Source organism: Leptinotarsa decemlineata, unplaced genomic scaffold (assembly GCF_025532065.1).
Source record: "Leptinotarsa decemlineata unplaced genomic scaffold, Ldec_3_MD MMD2_P_RNA_scaffold_9, whole genome shotgun sequence".
Taxonomy (NCBI): domain Eukaryota; kingdom Metazoa; phylum Arthropoda; class Insecta; order Coleoptera; family Chrysomelidae; genus Leptinotarsa; species Leptinotarsa decemlineata.
This window is the reverse complement of record NW_027412536.1, coordinates 17921288-17942975: the sequence shown is the minus strand read 5'-3', so window position 1 is coordinate 17942975 and position 21688 is coordinate 17921288. Positions and strand designations below refer to the sequence as shown.

General features: G+C 42.5%; 1 long non-coding RNA gene across 1 annotated transcript; it reads left to right on the top strand.

Moving 5' to 3' along the window:
* Positions 1-19032: 19032 nt before the first annotated feature.
* Positions 19033-21517, top strand: LOC111516689 (uncharacterized). The gene is made up of 4 exons (XR_012464430.1): positions 19033-20189; positions 21014-21150; positions 21257-21328; positions 21435-21517. It is a non-coding gene; the product is annotated as an uncharacterized lncRNA (long non-coding RNA).
* The last annotated feature ends 171 nt before the right edge of the window (positions 21518-21688 follow it).

Sequence of the window (21688 nt, the reverse complement as noted above, 5' to 3'; positions counted from 1 at the left end):
AATTTCATATTGAGGCACCTCTGTCCCGCCTTGAAGGTCTCCCCAAACTCCAAACTGGCTTCCACCACCCCCCAGCTCCGCTGGGCCGTCAGACGTGCAACCTTCTGAGACCAGCGACGCTCCTGCGCGTGGCTTGTCCCATCTTCCTACCAGACCACTAAGGGCCTTTGCGTGTAGGTGCCGCAACGCCTGGCGTTGTACGACCTCTTCTTTTTCCTGACCATTCCTTCCTTCTGCGTTTAACGCCCGCCGGCGACCCAGATTTAAGTCCTCTAGACTAAATCTAAACTCCCTTTCTACGTTTAACGCCCGCCGGCGATCCAGACCTAAGTCTAATCGACAAGATCTGTCTTCCATTCCTTTGGCTGGGTTCTGGACTTCCTGTCCGCTTCTTCTAGAGCAACTGCTCTTATTAGAAATCGACAATGGTTGCGTATATGCGTAAGTGTGCAACACAGGATGACTGTACACCCTGTGTACTTCGACGCGTTGCGTTCCCACATAAGTGGGCAACGCTTCCTGACTTTGCCCTCTCGGCATATGCACAGGCACAGCTCTCATCCTGGGAGGTAACGTTGTCGTCTCCCGACGTTCGGTTGTGGCCAATCTCGGCATATAGTGTTCGACATCTATCTGTCTTCCAGTGCCGAACTCTAACTGAGGTGCACTTCTCGGTCTAACTTCAGCCTCTTGTAGGTGGTGTCCAGTATTCAAACTGGGTAACACCTGTAAGCTATCCTCTTCGTTCTCCTCTAACAGGTTATGTGTGTGTGGTGTTTTCGGCGTTTTAGAGTCCCTAATCCGCTTTAAAATATTTTGATATGCCGGAGTATTACCGCGATTTGGGGATTGAATCCCTTGTGACATTTCGCTTCTATCTAATCGACTCACAGATGTGATGAAGGTGCCAGGGTTTTGTCGCTCTGCGGCCACGGTAGAGGGACTTACGTCCTCTTGAGTGAAACTGAGACGTCTTGCAGAAGACAGCCTCAGACTAGCCGTCTCTGCAGGAGTTCGTGGAATACTGTGTCCTGTGAACACAGATTCCTGGGGGTTCTGCTGTTGTTCTGTAGAAATCGCACACAGGCGATTAAAGGTGTCTGAATTAAGGACGACTTGGTCGAAAGGTGTGACCTCGCGCTTTTGCACCGTCGTAACATTTGCGAGTTGCGCTCGCGCTTGTTGTGCCCTAGTCTGTATTTTCGTGTTGTAAAAATTCCCTACAAAGACTCTGACTTGGAGATAGGCAGAGGGGAGGATTCACGGAAAGCTCAGACTTTGAGTTCACTCTTGATCGCGAAACTAATTTCCTAACCAAGGCCTACAGAGTGAACTGAGCTAACAAGTAAGGATCACGGAGCCTAACTGGTGAACCGCACCCTAGGATGAGGGCCGTCCACAGGAAAGTGGATAAGAGGTTTCGTAGTCCTGGAAGGTCCCAACGGTAACGTTGAGTCGATAGCCCAGAGGCTAGTCTAATGATGACTTGACTTCCCCGCTTTAACCTCTATATACCAGGCCAGTTAGCACTGGCCTTAGTACCTGGGAGTGGGCAACTTTAGTGGAGACCTACTTTTCCTTTGTAAAATTTTGGACTGCTTCCCCTGGCGTGCCGTAAGGAACCGCAACTCTGAAACGAAAAAATTCCGGCCAGCAATCCGCCCTGATCTGAGTCCACTTGACTCCGGGACACCGCTACTACAAGTCTGCTCCAGCCAAGACCAACACTGCGACGGTACACGAAGGAAACCTCTGAAACGACTTCTAGAAAAATCCTCATGTAAATCCCTATCCGAAAATTATCTCTTTTGAGTCCTAAGAAGGACTAGAGATCGGATTCTTTTGAAGATCCTACGAAATCGGAAAAATCCTCCAAGAAAAATCCTCGATGTCCAGATCTAAGTCCAATTGACTTTCCTCGTACTACCGAACTAAGTCCAATTGACTTCCTGGTCCAATCCTCAAGTGTCTCTATTTAGTTCTGAAAAGAACCAGAGACTACGAATTCATTTATTTAAAAACCACCTAAAATCGGAAAAGTATTTCTCTATTCGGTTCTGAAAAGATCCAGAGAAATTATACGAATTCTTTTTGACAACAGTCACCTAAAAATCGGAAAAAAATTATTAGCGAATTCCTTTAGTTCTAAAAAGAACTAGAAAAACCAACGAATTCTAACAGTTCTAAAAAGAACTACAAAATCTCGATAAATCCTTTGAAATATCCAAGAAGAATATCCAATAATCCAACTGTAGTAATCGCTTTCAAATGCTAGCCAAGGAATATCTCAATCGCCAGTCAATTATCGCAAAATAGAATGCTTTCCAAATATCGATATAACGTGTTCTCAATCTGAAAAGTTTCTGAACGAAGAATGTAAAACTCTGCATATTTATATGTTCATGGACGAACTCCAATCGGCTAATCACATCTCTCAAAAAATCACATCCACTTCGATCGACTAGAAAATCAATAATCACGCCATGCCCACCAGCCAATCAAAAGCCGGCTAGCCGGTGACCTGATTTTGCCCGGGGGCGAGATCGTTGCGAACAAAACAATTGCCTAACGGAAAGTTTAACGGAAATTTGCGATTTTCCAACTTTTTCCCCGAAAAATTTCAACTTCATATTCGAATATTATTCAACAATTCGAAACGAAACTACTGATGAAATTTTTTCGATATCTCTATTCCTTCTGGCTGTGAAATACATTTGAAAGTACAAAGTGTAAGATTTGGTCGAAGCTATCAAAAACTGATTCCTCCGATGCTTATAATTCCAAATCCGATAAAAATCTATATAAAATCTGAACCAGTCACGCTACAGAAATCGTTCTGGTATCAAAAGAAAGCTAATTAAAAGTTCTATCGATGTCTCTTAGAAGAAAACATGATTTCCCTATCTAGCTGAGTGAAAACGGCATTTCCCTGAAACTGACCGGTTTTCGCCTAATAAAATAAACGAATGCTATTAATCTTGCAAAAGATTTCCTAACACTCAGGAGATGATATTTCAATGCTGAGTAACCATACTAAGCTGAAAATATCATAAAAACATAGTTTCCATTTTTCCAATTTTCCTCAGAGTGTGCGGAGCTCGCACTGAGGCTCGGGAAACAAAGCAAACAGTTTTGTTTCACGACACCCCCCCCCTTTAAAGAAGGTTCCTGTTTCGGCACGCCTTCCTGGCTCCGATAGGAAAGTACTCGTTCCGCTCACAAGGTTCTAGTGTACCAGGGCACTGGTCACTATCACCACAGGTCTAACGTCCTCATCGTCGCTGTCACTATCACTTTCCCCCGTTGCTGCAGGGTACACCATCTGCAGTTCATCCCTCGTCGCAGCAGGGCTCTGTCTGCGTTGCGTACTGCTGGGTTCTAGTGCAACGATTCGAGATCTTCGTCGGTCCCCGACACGACGTTCACTCGTGAATCGGCGTTGACCTTCGGACGTCTCCACAGGCCCCTCCTGCAGATTCGCCCTCGCCTTGTCTCGAGGTTGCCTTTTGCTGGGTTCCTCCTGTTTGGCTTCGTCAGGTGGTTCACGATCTTCTGCCGAAGACGTGTCCGCGCCCTTGACAAACCGATGGCAGGTTCGCCTCTTTGCAGTCGTCACCCACTCTTTGGCGCGCTCCAGGCTAGCCTTCACAGTCCTGTCAAGCCGCTTCATCTGCTCTTTCACTCGCGGATCGCGCGTATCTTTCGCAACGTCCTCTTGGGGTTTTTCTCTGGTAAGCGAGTCCATCCTCTTCTTTACCATTATTGTTTGGAGTCCCGACTTGCCGGTGGCTCTCCTGGAGTCCAGGCTATCTCCTCTGGAGGTAAGCCTTTCTTTCTTTTCACTTTCTTAGGCACATCTGCCTGCTGGATTTCTCCAAAAATCTTCAGATGGGGCCTCTTGCGTCTTCTTGACAGCCGGTTTTCCCATCTGCTTGGTGGTTCTTCTGTTTGTTGTATCGACTCTTTGTAAACATCTGGATAGGTCCTCTTGCATCTTCGTGGCAGGCGAGCTATCCGTTAACGTCTGGAGTCCTCTGCTGCATTCCAGATTGGCAACTCATGCTTCTCTGGTATCTGGTTTTCATCTATAGCGATGACATGTCCCAAAACTCTGGGTTCTTCTGATGAACATTCGTCATCCAAAACGGAATGGTCCAGAATCTCTGGATTCCAATCCCTGCTAATATGGTAATCCACTGCTGCTGGTATCCATGTACTGGTACCCCAGTGGACAGTCCGCTTCGGCTTCAGGCTGGTCTCTAATGCTTCTAAAGCGGTACCACCTTTGGCCTTATGCGTTGTCGGCCAAGAGCACCCTTGCAGCGAGTCCTCACTCCCTTTGAGGCTCCTGCGCTGGGTGTCCGAACCCGCAGTTCGACGCGGAAGCCTCGGCGAACCCCCACTGTGCACCAGTGCCTTGGGCTGCGTCGACTCCCTCGCTGCGTCTTCTTTCTGCATAAAATAATCTGCATCATCATCGCCTATCCTGGGTAGTCCTCGATGCACCTCCCTCACTACGTTACAGCAACCTGTCAGGATCGGCTTCATCAGGTTACGAGAACCTGTCTCAGTGCGCGTTCGCCGCAAAGGTCCATTCTCCACAGGACCAACCAAGGGTACATCATCTTGGTTACAACTACCAGTCACACACCCAGCTTCTGTATCACTCCTAGATACACTGGATGTGCCTGTAACGCACTTCGACTGTCGTTCCCTTAGCTCCTTTGGGTATCGCTCAACAGTCGGTACATCAGTATTATCCCAGTCACGATGTTCATTCCGCTTCGTAACACTACTAACGAACGATTTGCGTATCATTGAAAGCTTCTGGGTAGGTGCCGTGTGCGTTCGCCGTGATCCACCGCCCAGTGAATCAGTCAAAAGGAATTCTTCAAGGTCGGTCAATTCTCTGCTACTGCTGCTACTGGCTTCCGGAATTTTGGCGGAGGAGGGACCCCTCGGGGTTTGCTCGGCCTCACCTTTCACCTCGTCGCCTTCCACAGAATTGGCGAGGCAGGGACCCCTCGGGGTTTGCCTGACCACTGCTTCCACATTGATGTCCGCGGCGGCTCCTCCGGCGAAGCAGGGGCCTCTCGAGGTTTGCTTGACCACTGCCTGTGCCTTAAGGTTTGCGTCCCCCGTGTTGGCCTGGCAGGGACCCCGCAGGGTTTGCTCGTACCTGGGTTCGGCTTCAATCGTTGGTTGAGGGTTCCGATCACACACGGTTCCCTCAACATTTGTTGGCTGGGGTTCACCATCACACAGGATTCCCCCAACATCTGCTACCTGCTGGTTGACCAGACCTGAATCCAATTGACCTTGACTACCAGTCACGCTATCAGCTGCTGTATCAATCCTCGGTACACTGAAAGCGCCTGTAACACACGTCAATTCCCGCTCTCTCAACTCTCGTTGACTTCGTGCTACTATCGCGTTGGAATGTTTACAGGTCGGGACCACAAGTACTCAACTTGCCCAAGACAACTCGTTGTCTACCTGAGAACATACCTCGCGATATCTTCTGGTTTTGGCCACCTGATCCGCCAGAACTAAGTCCCCTTGACTTATTCTGGGTTACCTGGTTTGTACGTCCAACGCCCGCCGGCGGTTTCAGCTTGAGCTCTCCCGCCCCCAGCGGGTCTGCGACTGCGTTTCCACGTTGACCGCCCGCCGGCGGTTCAGGTACAAGCCTCCCCGACTTGTCCTGCTTTCCCTCGGTGGGTGGCTTTCCCACCTAAGTTGGAGCACGCTCCCCTGAGCGTACTCTTTCCGCGACAGACAGTGCGTTTACTGTCTGCCCTTCGTCGGTGGGCCGCCTTCGGGAGCCCTCTTGAAGCTCCCGCTGGCGTTTCCCGACGGCTGCTGCTTCCTCTGTTTCTCGTTGCTGCGGTCGCGATGTTTGGTCGCCTCGACCACGCGCGCCACGGTGTGTCCATCAGGCTTCGCCTTGGACTGGTAACTATTGCCGTTGCTTGTTGACGTCTTCTGTCGCTGCTTCGGGCAATCCTTGAGGTGGTGGGGTCCTCCGCAGTTGAAACACTTCATCGAAGTGGGCATTCTGCCTCCTGCTGGAGCCTCATTCCTCCTCTCGTACCTTCCTTCGCTGGTGACAACTCCCCGAGTTGTCTCTTGTCGCGATTGGTACCCAGTACTTCTTTCTTGGGGTCTAGCCTCACTTTTCTGATTTTGGCTAGCCCCGATCGGCTCTTGCCTTTTGTTTTGAGGCTTAGGCGGATCCTCTCTGTGACCCTCCTTGCCTTTGCCTGCTCCATCGTTGCCAAGACGAGGCTCTCTGTCCTCGTGGTGGGTTCGTCGTATGGCGCCTTGATTGGCGTTATTGTGGCTCGTGCTGCCTCTTAGCAGTGACTCCACAGCCACCGTTTTCTGGGTCAGCTCTTCCATGCTCGTGAATGTGTGCAGCTGGAGATGTATCTTTATCTCAGCACACATTCGGTTCAGGATTAACTGTACAATCCGCTTCTCTGGCAACTCGGGGTATAGCTTTCTCGCTAACCCGAGCTTGTTCAGAATGAAACTGGTTACGGACTCTCCTCGTCGTTGGTCGACCCCGTACAGGTTACTTTCCAACGAACTGACTAGCAGCTTGTTGTCGAACCTCTCCTGGAGCCTGTTCGTGAAAAATGCCCAATCTAGGGTCATATTTCTGTATGGTCCAAACCATACAGCTGCTGCACCCTTCAGCCATTGTCCAGCGGTGTTAACCCATACTGAAGGATGTAGGTCGCTCATCTGCTCTTCTGCCTTCCTGCAGAAGTCAGCTGGATCTTCATGATCCAATCCGCTGAAGGACGGAGGGGGGATTCTGATTCTTTTCCCATTATGGGAATCACTTTCCACATCCCACTGTGGCTCTTGCCTTCTCTCCAGGACTGTCACCAATCTGGTGAACAGCTCCTCCATCCTATCTTGAGACTTCTCTGCCTCCATAGTTCTGCTTTGAGCTTCCAGCTCCTCTACACTAGGTAGCTCTAGTGTTTGTGCGATGGTTCGTGAGGGTTGTACCTCCTGTACACCCCCTTCAACCGTCTCGCACCCTCTCCCCGATGAGAATTCTGCCTGTTTCCTCATATTCTCAAAATTTCGGACTAATTGTCCGTCCTCAGCACCCGCCCAGTGCAGAATATCAAAAACGGGCGCCAGATAGTTTTTGGCTAAGCCGGGATCACTAACAACCCGTTGCCGCACCATTGTCGACTCTTCACGGGTTCGGGTTGGTCTCCTGACCTCCCTTGGCACGTCCTCGTGCTCAAGCCCCACGCGTGGGGTTGGGAGCATGCACACGCGCTCCGCTTCCCACTTCCGCGTACCCCGCACGCCGCATCGGTCACCAGGCCTCCCGGACCTGAGTCCCAGGGATTTCGGGACCCAGATTCTGTCCAGGCGCGACGCGAGGCTTATCCTGTGCCTGGACTATCTCATATCTTCTGGGCACAGGAATATGGTCAATTTCGAATTGTGGCACACCTGTCCCGCCATGAAGGTCTCCCCAAGCTCCAAACTGCTTCAGGACACCCCCCTGACTTCCACCACCCTCCAGCTTTGCTGGGCCGTCAGACGTGCAACCTTGAGAGACAAGCGACGCTCCTGCGCGTGGCTCGTCCCATCTTCCTACCCGACCACTAAGGGTCTGTGCGTGTAGGTGCCGCAACGCCTGGCGTTGTACGACCTCTTCTTTTCTTTGACCATTCCTTCCTTCTGCGTTTAACGCCCGCCGGCGACCCAGATTTAAGTCCTCTGGACTAAATCTTAACTCCCTTTCTACGTTTAACGCCCGCCGGCGATCCAGATTTGAGTCCTCTAGACTAAATCTTGACCCCTTTTCTACGTTTAACGCCCGCCGGCGATCCAGATCTAAGTCTAATCGACCAGATCTGACTTCCATTCCTTCCCTTCTTCTCGAGCACCTGCTCTTGTTCAGAATCGACAATGGTTGCATATATCCGTAGCTGTGTAACACAGGGAACTTTTTGTCGTGAAACAAAACTGTTTGCTTTGTTTCCCGAGCCTCAGTGCGAGCTCCGCACACTCTGAGGAAACTTGGAAAATGAAAACTATGTTTTTATGATATTTTCAGCTTAGTATGGTTACTCAGCATTAAAATATCATCTCCTGAGTGTTAGGAAATCTTTTGCAAGATTAATAGCATTCGTTTATTTTATTAGGCGAAAACCGGTCAGTTTCAGGGAAATGCCGTTTTCACTCAGCTAGATAGGGAAATCATGTTTTCTTCTAAGAGACATCGATAGAACTTTTAATTAGCTTTCTTTTGATACCAGAACGATTTCTGTAGCGTGACTGGTTCAGATTTTATATAGATTTTTATCGGATTTGGAATTATAAGCATCGGAGGAATCAGTTTTTGATAGCTTCGACCAAATCTTACACTTTGTACTTTCAAATGTATTTCACAGCCAGAAGGAATAGAGATATCGAAAAAATTTCATCAGTAGTTTCGTTTCGAATTGTTGAATAATATTCGAATATGAAGTTGAAATTTTTCGGGGAAAAAGTTGGAAAATCGCAAATTTCCGTTAAACTTTCCGTTAGGCAATTGTTTTGTTCGCAACGATCTCGCCCCCGGGCAAAATCAGGTCACCGGCTAGCCGGCTTTTGATTGGCTGGTGGGCATGGCGTGATTATTGATTTTCTAGTCGATCGAAGTGGATGTGATTTTTTGGGAGATATGATTGGCCGATTAGAGCTCGTCCACAAACATATAAATATGCAGAGTTTTACATTCTTCGTTCAGAAACTTTTAAGATTGAGAACACGTAATATCGATATTTGGAAAGCATTCTATTTTACGAGATTTGACTGGCGATTGAGATATTCCTTGGCTGGCATTTGAAAGCGATTACTACGATTGGATTGTTGGATAATCTTCTTGGATATTTCAAAGGATTCATCAATATTTTGTAGTTCTTTTTAGAACTGAGAGAATTCGTTGGTTTTTCTAGTTCTTTTTAGAACTAAAGGAATTCGATAATAATTTTTCCGATTTTCAGAAGACACAGGATCAAATAGAATTCGTATAATTTCTCTGGATCTTTTCAGATACAAATAGAGAAATACTTTTCCGATTTTTAGGAGGTTTTAAATAAATGAATTCGCAGTCTCTGGTTCTTTTCAGAACTGAATAGAGACACTTGAGGATTGGATCAGGAAGTCAATTGGACTTAGTTCGGGAGTACGAGGAAAGTCATTTGGACTTAGATCTGGACATCGATGATTTTTCTTGGAGGATTTTTCCGATTTTGTAGGAACTTCAAAAGAATTCGATCTCTAGTCCTTCTTAGGACTCAATAGAGATAATTTTCGGATAGGGATTTACAGGATGATTTTTCTAGAAGTCGTTTCAGAGGTTTCCTTCGTGTACAGTCGCAGTGTTGGACTTGACTGGAGCAGACTTGGAGTAGCGGTTTCCCGGAGTCAAGTGGACTCAGATCAGGGCTGATTGCTGGCCGGAATTTTTTTCGTTTCAGAGTTGCGGTTCCTTACGGCACGCCAGGGGAAGCTGTCCAAAATCCTACAAAGGAAAAGTAGGTCTCCACTAAAGTTGCTCACCCTCAGGTACTAAGGCTAACCTTGCGGTGCTAACTGGCCTGGTATATAGAGGTTAAAGCGGGGGAGTCAAGCCATCATTAGACTAGCCTCTGGGCTGTCGACTCAACGTTACCGTTGGGACCTTCCAGGACTTCGAAACCTCTTATCCACATTTCCTGCGGACGGCCCTCATCCTAGGGTGCGGTTCATCAGTTAGGTTCCGTGATCCTTTATTATTAGCTCAGTTCACTCTGTAGGTCTTGGTTAGGAAATTAACTTCGCGATCCAAGAGTGAACTTAAAGTCTCAGCTTTCCGTGAATCCTCCCCTCTGCCTATCTCCAAGTCAGAGTCATTGTAGGGACTTTTCAATACGAAAATGCAGACTAGGGCAGAACAAGCGCGAGCGCAACTTGCAATGGATACGACAGTGCAAAATCGCGTGGTCAAACGCTTCGTCCAACTCAATCCTTCTTCAGACAATTTCAGTCGCCCTTGTGCGACTTCGACTGAACAACGAGGAATCCCAATGGAATCTATGTTCGCGGGACACAGTATTCCGAGAACTCCAGCTGAGACATCTAGTCTGAGAATGTCTCGTGCTAACCGAAACCTTTCTGTCAATGAGGACACTAGTACCTCTTCCGTGGTCGCAGAGCGACAAAACCGTGGCACTTTCGGCTCCACTGCAAGACGTTTAGTTAGTGAAAGCGAAATGTCTTAAAGGACTCAGTTTTCAAACCGCGATAAAATATCGGACATTCAATTTTTGCTAAACCGAATTAGGGAATCTAAAACTCCAGCGAGCATGCAGAATAGCATTTTCCAGGAGGAAAATGTAGCCAGGGAACATCAGGAGATGTTTTCCGAGAAGCTTCCCAATAAGGGAAAAACTTTACAAACACAAAGCGCGCCCCAGTTAGGGCTCCGCGCTATGATGAAAGCAGCAAGGAAACCCGCTATACCAAGATCGGATGCGAAGGGAGAGATGACAGATGGAATCCCTCCAGTAAAGACAATTCTGTCTGAAAATTTAAATATTTTTAGACAAAGAGAGGTGTTGGCCACTTATGTGGAAACACCAAAAGTAAACATGTACAGGGTGTACAGTCATCCTGTACCACTTACAAATTTCGAGACAACAAAGCCATTGTCGATCTCAGAGAGTTCGTGCAGGAGCAGCCAGCACACTCGAGACGTAGGACGTTTCGAGTGCAACGTGGGACTTTTCAGAGAGGAATCGCCGGCGGGCGTTAAACGTAGAAAGGCTGTCCGAAATACGGAGTATTTCGGAAGCGAAGAGGACATCTTCAGGCCGCCGGCGGGCGTAAAACGTAGAAAGGGGGCTTTCCGAAACACGGAGTGTTTCGAAAGTGAAGAGGAGGTCATCATCAGGGATGAGTATCTGGGAGATGGATACTCCAACGTGGGATGCATCTTCGATGGGTCACCGGCGGGCGTTAAACGTACAAATGGAGACGAAGGAATGGTCGTCCGACGCCAGGAGTCGCGACACCCCCAGGTCCAAACCCTTAGTGGTTCCTGGGAGGGAGAGACTCTGCGCACAGGAGCGCTTGGTCTCTCTCATAAAGGAGCAACTGAGGCCCTATCGAAGTGCTAGGGGGAGGTGGAATGTCAGGGGGGCATCCTGAAGGCAGCAGGGCCTTAGGGATTCCTTCATGGCGGGCGAAGTTGCTAAAACAAATCCACACCTACAACGAGCTAGTCAGCGCAACAAAACAACCTCCCGTCGAGCTCAGGCAGAAGCTGAGTCCCGAAATCCCTGGGACTCAGGTCGGAACAGCGGAGTCGGCGTTGTTGAACACGCCTCCGCATGCACCGAAGCACACGGGTTGTGGGAAAGCGACGTCCAGCTTACCCGGCCGGACCTTGAGCACCACCCCAACCCAAACCCCCCTTACGATTTTGGAGGACATTAGAAATGTATTTATCACGGATTTTTAATAACGAATTTGTTTCATTTCGTTAACAGGGAATGATTTTTAATGAATGCAGTTGATGGAAAGTAATGGTTATTTTAAATTGCGAATATTCACGGTTTTTAGTTTCCTTGGGTATTGGTGACAGGTTATCACACTCTTCATCTAACAATTCAGCATGTAATAATGAGTGCAGAGAGATGATTTGAATTTTGAGTGTCATCTGAATCAAGTCTTTTGAACTCTTATTGGTTGGGTGGTCGATGATTTGAACCACATATCAAGCATCCCAATTGTCGCGGTGGTCCACGATTTGGACCAGCTACAGTAGGGGACCCTGGGGCTGGTTTTAACAGGGGTAAATACTAACAGCGTAATTACATGGAACCTATTCGACTTACCATGTTAGTTCCAACGCACTCTGTGCTTACGAATACGCGCGAACGTGTCTCGACCTGTCAGTTGCCGGCCGAGCGTCACGGGAGCAGGTTGTGTCAGACGCCTCCAATTTCACAGGTAAATGAACTTTTTAACGTGTTTAATTTTTTGCATTACTTTTTAAATATGTATCGTAAAAAATTGGCTTTGGTATTGCATAAATCTGTATTTATTGTATTTTTCATTAATGTTAAAGTTTTAATCGAGAATATAACCGGTAAAAGAAAAACTATAACTTTGTGCAAAATGGGTCGTGGGTTGGTTTTAACAAAATGCACGGGTAGGTTCTAACGCGTTAATATTTGCCCCGCACACGGGGCAGGTTTTAACAGTTGAAAAAATTTAAACGTAGGTAATATTGTTCTTACTGTTTCTATACGACGAGGGTGCAATTTTGATACCAAATGTGATCCCATTTAAAAAATGTTAAGGTTATGGCGACAATGTTTGACGACCTCTGTGATTGAGTGGTTAGCGTGCCGCCTTTCAAAGCGCCGCCATCTCTGAGGTTACGGGTTCGATCCCGGTTGGGGCAATGTAGAAAATTAAGTTTTCTACATTGTGGGTTTGGGTGTTGTGGTATCTTCGTTGTTTCTTATTTCCATAATACAAATGCATAAGCTACTTACTAAGGGATCGGAGCAATCTATGTGATGTTGTCCACTATTTATTTATTCATTTAATATTGCGTGCGATATGGATTGACCTATTAAACTTCTACTTATTCTTTTTTTTTAGGATGAGGAATTATAAAAGGAAAACCACGCGTGGAAGTACATCGGAAGAGGTCTATGAACTAGCAGCTAAGGAAGTGTTGGAAAATAAAAAGAGCCTGAGGGAAGCAGCTAGAAGTTTCGAAATATGCCATGTAACACTACATACATTTATGAAAAAGAAGAAAGAAGGTTTACCGGTAGAACTGGGATATAAAAAAAATAGACAAGTGTTTAATACACAACAAGAAACAAAGTTAGCAGAATATCTTCTACAATGTGCTGTAATATATTTTGGCTTGCTACCTAGTGAAGTCAAAAAACTGGCGTATGAAATTGCCGTTTATCACAAGATTTCCAACATTCCTGTAAGTTGGATAAGAAATAAGTCCGCTGGTAATGACTGGTTTACAGCATTTTTGAAGAGGAACCCAAATTTGGCACTGCGAAGCCCGGAAGCAACCAGTTTAAGTCGAGCTACATCGTTTAACCGAACAAATGTGGAGCAGTTTTTCACAAAATACAAGGAAATTCTTCAGAGGTACAATCTAACTGCAAGTAGGATTTGGAACGTTGACGAAACGGGAGTCACAACAGTACAGAAACCAAAGAAGATCGTCGCACAGCGCGGTTCAAAACAAGTTGGAGCAGTCACATCTGCCGAAAGGGGCGTCTTGGTAACTGTGGCAGCAGCAGCAAATGCATTAGGTAACCACATTCCTTGCATGTTTGTGTTTCCACGAATCCGATATAATGACATTTTCATTAAAAATGGCCCGCCTGAAGCTATTGGCGCCGGTAACAGTTCAGGCTGGATGTCTGAGACTGAATTTTTGATATTTTTGGATCATTTCATAAAACACGTGAAACCCACTAAAGATGATCCGGTACTTCTTTTTTTAGACAATCATCACTCGCACGTAAATGTGGCGGTGATAAATAAAGCGAAGGAAAATTATGTGATCCTACTTTCATTTCCTCCACACTGTTCGCACAAGCTGCAGCCATTAGATGTGGGAATTTATGGGCCCCTGAAGAATTACGTTGCCAGACTACAAACTAATTGGATGATTAACAATCCTGGAAAGACGATGACTATTTATGACCTGCCTGGTATTGTAAGAGAAGCATTTCCGTTGGCTTTCACCCCGAACAATATTGCTCACTCGTTTAGAAAAGCTGGTATCTGGCCATGCAATGAGTTTGTTTTTGGCGATGACGACTTTGCTCCGTCTTTCGTAACAGACCGGCCAATGCCTGTATCCCAGCCGAATGACAACACTAATGCAGCGCCTGTTGAGTCTAATATCACGATTCCCCCGAATCAACAAAACGAGGAAGACATTTTAAGTAATCCATCGCCTTCATTGCTGCAAACTGAGGAACAAGACGAATTAACACCAAAGAGTCTCAGCCTAACATTAGGCCTGGAACCGTCCTTGATACCAGAAATCGAAAGAAGCATGCCTAATCTTGATATCAGCGTAGGTGCAGTAATTGAGGAAATGTCAAGGAGTCCAGTTCCTGGTACATCAACTGCAGAAAATGAACCAGCAGTGACGTCTCGTCCAAGAGATTCACCAACATTCTTTAGTCCCGAAGCTGTACGGCCATTGCCAAAAGCGGCCCCCCGCTCTAAGTCTAATCGAGGTCGCAAGCGAAAATGTGCAATCTTAACCGACACTCCGGAAAAGAGTGCTTTAGAAGAAGAAGCTAAGCTAAAGAATAACAAAAAGAAATCTACTGCGAAAGTAAAAGTCAATAAGGAAAAGCAAAGAGTTAAGAAACGTAAAGTGGAAAAAAAAGAGAAGAAGTCCAGTAAACAGCCTAGGGATAGAGTGAAAAAGAAAGTATTACAAGAGAGTTCAGAAGACGACGATGATGAGGATGAAACCATTTGCTTAGGCTGTGGCTCATCATATTCTGAAGATATATCTGGTGTGGACTGGGTTGAATGTATATCCTGTAAACAATGGTCGCATATAACTTGCATAAAAGGCGATGCAGTTGCTTATGTTTGCACAAACTGCAACTCAGATTCCGATTACGATGACTAATTTTTATCACTGGTTTGAAGACTGACTAATGAGTAGGTTGAGTAAGACTGATTAGAAAGTTTCACTGTTATAACCAAAGTTGTACCTATGTTGATTTATTAGAGCAGTAATGTTTTGTTATTTTATTTGATAAAGATAGATTTAGTAAGTTTTAAGTTTATTACACATGTTTAAACGGCAAGGAGCCGAATTTCATTTTATTTGGATTTTTAATGATCATTTGATGATCAAACATTATTTTTTGTTCTCTGATTTGAGTAATGCTGATTAAGTGAGTCAGTTTAACTATATAATTTAAGTTTTCTGTTTATTTTATGAACGGTAAGGAACCGCATTTAATTTTATTAGTGTTTCTAATAAACATTGAATATTATTTTGTTGTTTATCTTAACCAAAATCCCATTCCCAACTACATGTTATTTCTTACCCCCGCTGTTAAAACTTTCCCCAGCGGTGTTAAAACCAACCCCAAACCGGGGGTAAGATCTAACAAGTGACTTGTTTGCCAAAACTCGTTTTTTCTCAGATATGGTAATTATTATATACATTTTGTTGTACTTTACGTAAAGCTTATTAAATTTGCATCATTTACCAAAAAACCATGTTTCTTGCTAAAGTAGTTTAGAAAATATTACGCTTAATTCAAAATTTGTTAGAACCAGCCCCCGTCTCCCCTAAACATTTTCTCAGCTGGAATTGTGGTTCATTTTGTCGTTCACCATCGCCAATGCTTCCGTAGGTTGGTTTTCCTATCGAGACTCAGTCTCCCGAACTGCGGATTGGAGGTTAGGTTCATTGTTTACATCGAATCACAGTTATCAGTGAAGTAACGCAACTTGTTGTCATTTGAAAAAATTATTTAGATTTGGTGGTAATTTTTTTGGACCACCGCTCCACTGCAACGTAAAATATTTTTCAAATTACCTGATGGTTTTTAGGATAATGGCAAATAACAAAGAAGAAAGATCATTCAGAATAGTTGGTATGACCTCGAAGGAATTTGATGAACTGCTGGACGATGCTTACGTCGACTCTTTACCATCTGATAATGAGTCAGATTCAGACGAAAATAATAATCATGACGAAATTGCCGGTGAAATTTTGTTGATGGACAGTGAAAATGAATTACAACAGGAGGACTCTGAAGACGATATGCCCTTATCCATGCTGCGCACCAATCTGAAAAAAAAAATAAAGGAAAAAAATATGCCACATGTGTGGGGTAAATTGAATAGGCCAACATCGCCACCGTTATTCGTAGCTGAATATGGTGTTCCAGGTTTTTGAAGAATTCCACTGACATGACACCATATCAACTATTTCAGTTATTTTTCACAGATGACTTCATCGATCATTTAGTATTTCATACTAATCTATTTGCAGAACAACATTTGGCAACAGGAAAAAGCTCTACTAATACAAATATTGAAGAAATGAAGGCGTTCTTGGGTTTGAACTCATTGATGGGAATAAAACGGCAGCCAAGCTATAAGGACTACTGGGCAAGTGCTCCAGAACTTCATGATACTTACATAAGTTCAATTATGACCTTGAAAAAATTCAGTTGACTCTTGTCACATCTACATATGAACGATAATTCTATGATTCCCTCACGTGATTTACCATTATATGATAAACTGTATAAAGTACGCCCAATGTTGGATCACCTCAAACAAAAATTTGAAGAGTGTCTGCTGCCCCATAAAGAATTAGTCCTTGATGAATCTATGAATAAATTCAAGGGTAGGAGTACGATGAAGCAGTACATGCCCAAAAAACCCATCAAGAGGGGGAACAAAGTATGGATGCTCTGTGATAAATATGGGTATTGCTTGAAATTTGATATCTATACCGGAAAATCCTCCACAGGGGATGTGGAAAAATGTTTGGAGTCCAGAGTGGTCAAGAAACTGACAGAGGGCTTTTCAGGAAAGAATCACCTATTGTTTTTCGACAACTTTTTCAATAGTGTTGAACTCATGGAATATTTGAAAGAAAGAGGGATATATACTGTTGGAACTGTGGACATCTCTATCTCTCCCCCTATCTTCAAAACAGATAAGCAACTAAACCGAGGTGAATTTGACTGGTATACCAGTGACAGGGGACTGCTTGCCATGAAATGGAAGGATAAGAGATCTGTTCATCTTCTTTCTAACTACCACAAACCAGAAAGCATCACTGAAGTAGATCGTAGGGAGAGAAGCGGAAATGTAGTAAAGGTGCCGTGTCCACAAGCTCTGGTTGACTACAACTCAAATATGAATGGGGTTGATAAGTTCGATCAGTTACTTAGCAGTTACAAAATCAATAGACAAAGTAACAAATGGTGGCATCGCATATTTTTTTATTTTCTCGATGCTTCTGTTGTGAATTCTTATTGTCTCTACAAGCTAATGAACTTACCCAAAACAAGTTCGAAAGCATTTAGAAGCGCAATTATAGCTGGACTTACGGCTTCAACGTTAGCATCCTCACACGGGGTCAAGTCTTCTTCTAGAAGGGCAAGCTCAAATGGAGATCAAAAAATCGAAACCTTATGTTTCGAAAGAGAATCGCTGGACATCATTGATGGATCAGCCCGAACGTACTTCAAGGAGGAGGTGTGCTCTATGTAGCACAAAAGCACACCCCGTGCGTACCGATTGAAAGTGCTCCACATGCGGCGTTCCTCTTTGTTTAGGGAAGGAAAAAACCTGTTTCCAAACTTATCACTCACATTAGTTCATCTTTCCTATATTACACTTTACTTTCTAATTAAAAGTATCATTTTATTATTATATTGACGTTTTTTCAAAGCTGGAACGGTGGTCCAAATGATAAACCACCACTTTTTGTGAAAAAAAGACGATTTTATTTTTTATTTTCTAGATTAAATATGATTTTTGTATAGACAAAAATGGAATGATACCGCAATCATATAATTAGAGAGAAAAAAATTTGGGTTCCACTTGGTTTAAAATTTCATGATGATTCTGAAGCCAGTAAGAGTTAATATGAATAATAATAAACCAGAAATTTCTGGCGAATTTTCCAATTTAATCCAAGAATCTAGTTATTGTGACCTGAGAGAGAACTTTGATGATGGAATGAGTAGTGATATAGATGTGGAAGTGAATTCATTATCAAATGATTTGGCAAAATGGTTTATGTCATATAATATACCATACAGGGCTGCAAGCAGTCTGTTGAAGTTTTTAAGGGCTGCAAGCAGTCTGTTTAAGTTACCTGGTGATGTGAGAACTCTCTTAAGTACCCCCAAAAATACTTATTTCCAAATTATCGAAGAGGGTGGAGGGACCTCAGCGTATTTTGGTCTTTGAGGAAGCTTCAGTTAATTTAGAAGATGGAATAATATTCAATAATAAACCAGTTCAAGTAACAATTAATGCCATAATATGTGATGCACCAGCAAGATTTCATCTGTGGAATCAAAAATCATTCTGGATATTTTGGATGTGGAAAATGTATCCAAGAGGGTAATTTTCTTGAAAATCGAGTGGTGTTTCCAGAAGTTAGTGCTACTCTTCGAACTGATCAGTCTTTTAAAAATCGAAGTCAACCTGAACATCAGATTTGGAAAATCTAAATATAGGCATGGTTTCGCAAGTACCTTTGGACTATATGCACCTGATATGTTTGGGAGTTATGAAACGATTGTTAATATTTTGGGCGAAAGGTAGAATGGATGTAAGAATAAAAAAAACATTGTTACCATTAGTCATTGACAGATGTTCTTCAGTGAAACGAACTGTTATTCAGCGCATTTAAATACGGAAATTTCATGTATAAGTTGAAGTCCCAATTGAAAAGTTCTTCCAGACCACTGCATCAAATTATAAATAGAATAACTGAACAGAATAAATTGCCTGTACACTTTGAAAATCAAAAATTTCCTATAATTCATTACAAGAATGAAGATATTGATTTTATTCAATTCAAAAATTTTTGTATAACTAGAAAGGCATTCAATAACTGTTGTTTAGTTGACAATAATATTGTTGTAGTTCAAACTATATTTATTAAGAATAAAATTTTATACATTCAGGGGAGAAAATATACAACAAGCTTGCCTTTTTTTGAAGTTCCTTGCGATTCTACTGAATTCAATATTGTTGTTGTTTCACAAGTGGATCTACCTCAAACTGTCTCTAAATACATCGCAATGGATATCAAACGTAAATATTTTGTTATTGACATAACAGATGGATCATTTTTACTTGTTTCTTTAATTTTATAAAGTTTGAATATTTTGTACATTCCTCTTGAGTTGACATCTAGAATATCAGGGTGAGAATTATACAGATTTTTTCAATAAATATGAACTTTATGGATATATCTTTTATTATATTTACCAAATTTTAATCTTCATAAAAGTTGGAGCATTCTCTAAAATTCAATATGGAGAGCAATCAATCCATTACAGACTGTTGAATGTTTGATACATTTACAAGAGATGAAAAAGATTTACTACATTGATGCTGAGTTCATTATATGACATTGCACGAATGTTATGAAATTAGGTCTAACAATTAGAATCCGAGAGTTAATCAAAAACTGAACAACCTTTGGTCACTTTTTTAGTGTTTCATAAATTTGTCAAAAACCTTCAACAATCTAAGGAGGTACTTAAAGTTACATGAAATTCTGAACAACTTTTTTTCATATATTCACGAATGTTTTTAAAAATGCTCCATTTTCTATCAGGAATAATATTTTTGGAGAAATAGATATAAGTTTACCGTATTTTACGGATCCAAGCAGTATATTCGTCCTATGTCAGAAATTGATATTTAGGATCAGGAAATACTCAAGAAAAAGGTATTCTTGCATTTTTTTTTATAATCGTTTTATGTACTACAATCCACAAAGTTTCAATCTATTTGCTTGTAAATACTATCTGAATAATCATTTCAATAATAAGAACATGCTTTTTCAAATAAAAATTCTTTTCATCCAATTCATCAATACTTTATCTCATGTTTGAATTTTTGATCTTTGCTCACATCTTCTCAGTTTAAAGATTTGTAATGTCACAGCAAGGAATGAAAAAAACTGAAGTTACCTTTTCATTTTATTTGAATTAGTTTCAACTAATAATGTTTTATTAAAAAAAAAAAATAAAGAGTGCAATGCAAAACAGCCCCAAGCATTGAAATGCAATTGATACTTTGTTCTTAACATTTTTGTGAGGGCAGCTGAAGGAAAGAAATAAAAAAATTTCTTAACACTATCTCACTTTGAAAATTCCAGGACTTACATGCATCCAGAAATATTTTTTTTGAAATGGGAGAATATGCTGTGATAAGATTTTCAGTGAATGAGTCATTTTCTGAGATTCCTCTATCTTGGATATGTGCAGGCAGAAAAGAATGTTGGTGGCCAAAAACAAAGAATGTGGCAAACCTTATGGCAAGAAATTCGCCTCCAGATAAGAAAAACTGGGAAAAACATTCCATAGAAATGATTGCTTTCAGCTGTAAGTTTTTGTTATGAAAAATTGAAACTTCAATTTTTTCTATTTTCGTCTTGGGTTTGTAAATCTTTTGCTGGAAAAATCCTCACTTGTTTACTTTGTGGTAAATGTTCAAGAAGTACCGAAAACTTATGTGAAATTCTGGAACTTCATCTAGCTTTTCCTAATATGACTAATAATCAGTCCGTGCAAAGCTTATTGTTAAATCATCTGAAAATGGAATTTTTAACAGGTGATGATCGACTGTATTGTCAAACATGCGCCAAACTAACTGACTGTTATAAGGAAACAAGTATAGCTGAGGCACCAGTCAATCTAATAATAACACTGATGATTTTCAAACAAGACTTAACCTCTAACGAAAGCAAGAAACTCTTTGGAAGGTTCGAAATAGATGAACATTTCAACCTAGCAGACCACTATTATAATATTCATGCAGTCATTGTTCACTATGGTTCTGGCGTTGAATTTGGTCATTATTACGCCTCGGTCAAAGACGAAACGGACTGGTTTAAGTTTGACGATAGTCGTGTCACGAAGTGTTCTGGCGATGATTTATTGGAGCCTCTGGAGGCACCCTACATTTTGTTTTATAAGAGAGAGGACATTGTTAGATCAAGATCTTCAGATGATGTGGTGCTGCAGGTTCTTCCGGGTTTTCCTGCAGCTGAAAAAACAAATGCGCCACTGGAATCAATAAAGTCGTCCCGGAGCGCCAATTAATTTTTATTGTTGTTTTTATTTTATTTTTATCGTTGTTTTAATAAAATGTTTATTATTGAGTCTTCTCATAAGTCTGACCCTTCTATTATGTTTCATTATTGCAGCTTCATAAGAGAGTGCTAGAAAAAAGCTGTTGATTCTGAATATTACACTACATCTGATGAAAGCTCAAATAAAGGACGTGGAAAGAGAATAAAAAGGCCAAAAAATTTTAACCGCTCTTCGGATGAGGAAAATGAAGGTTATTTATAAAAATATTTAGTTCATTTGTTTTTGAAGTGTATATTAGTTTTTTCAATTTTAATTTATCAGTAACTGTTAGTATTGATGAATATCTCCATTTTCAGCTCACACACCACCACCTGCTCTGAAAAAAACACCAAGCATAGAAACCTACCCATTGATTCACCGAACAAGTAGTAAGAGGAAATAATATATATGGTTTTAAAAAAAGAATCAATCTCTTTTCTCTATGTTTGATTTATTTCAATTGGAGAATTTGACAACTGATGTCTGTATTTTTAGTTCATACACCACCACCTGTTTCGAAAATAATACCAAGTAGAGAAAATTACTCCTCGTCGAAACAAACAAGCGGTAAGAGATGATAATATTTCTGTTTTTCTAACTCGATCATTTCATTGGATGTTTTTTTGAATTTCCCAGACTCAAGAATCTCTATTGCAAGCCAACTGAAATTGAGAAGGCAGGCTGGACAAGATAATAGTCAACATTCAGACCATGAAAGTTCGAATTCAGGTGAAGATCTTGTACTACTG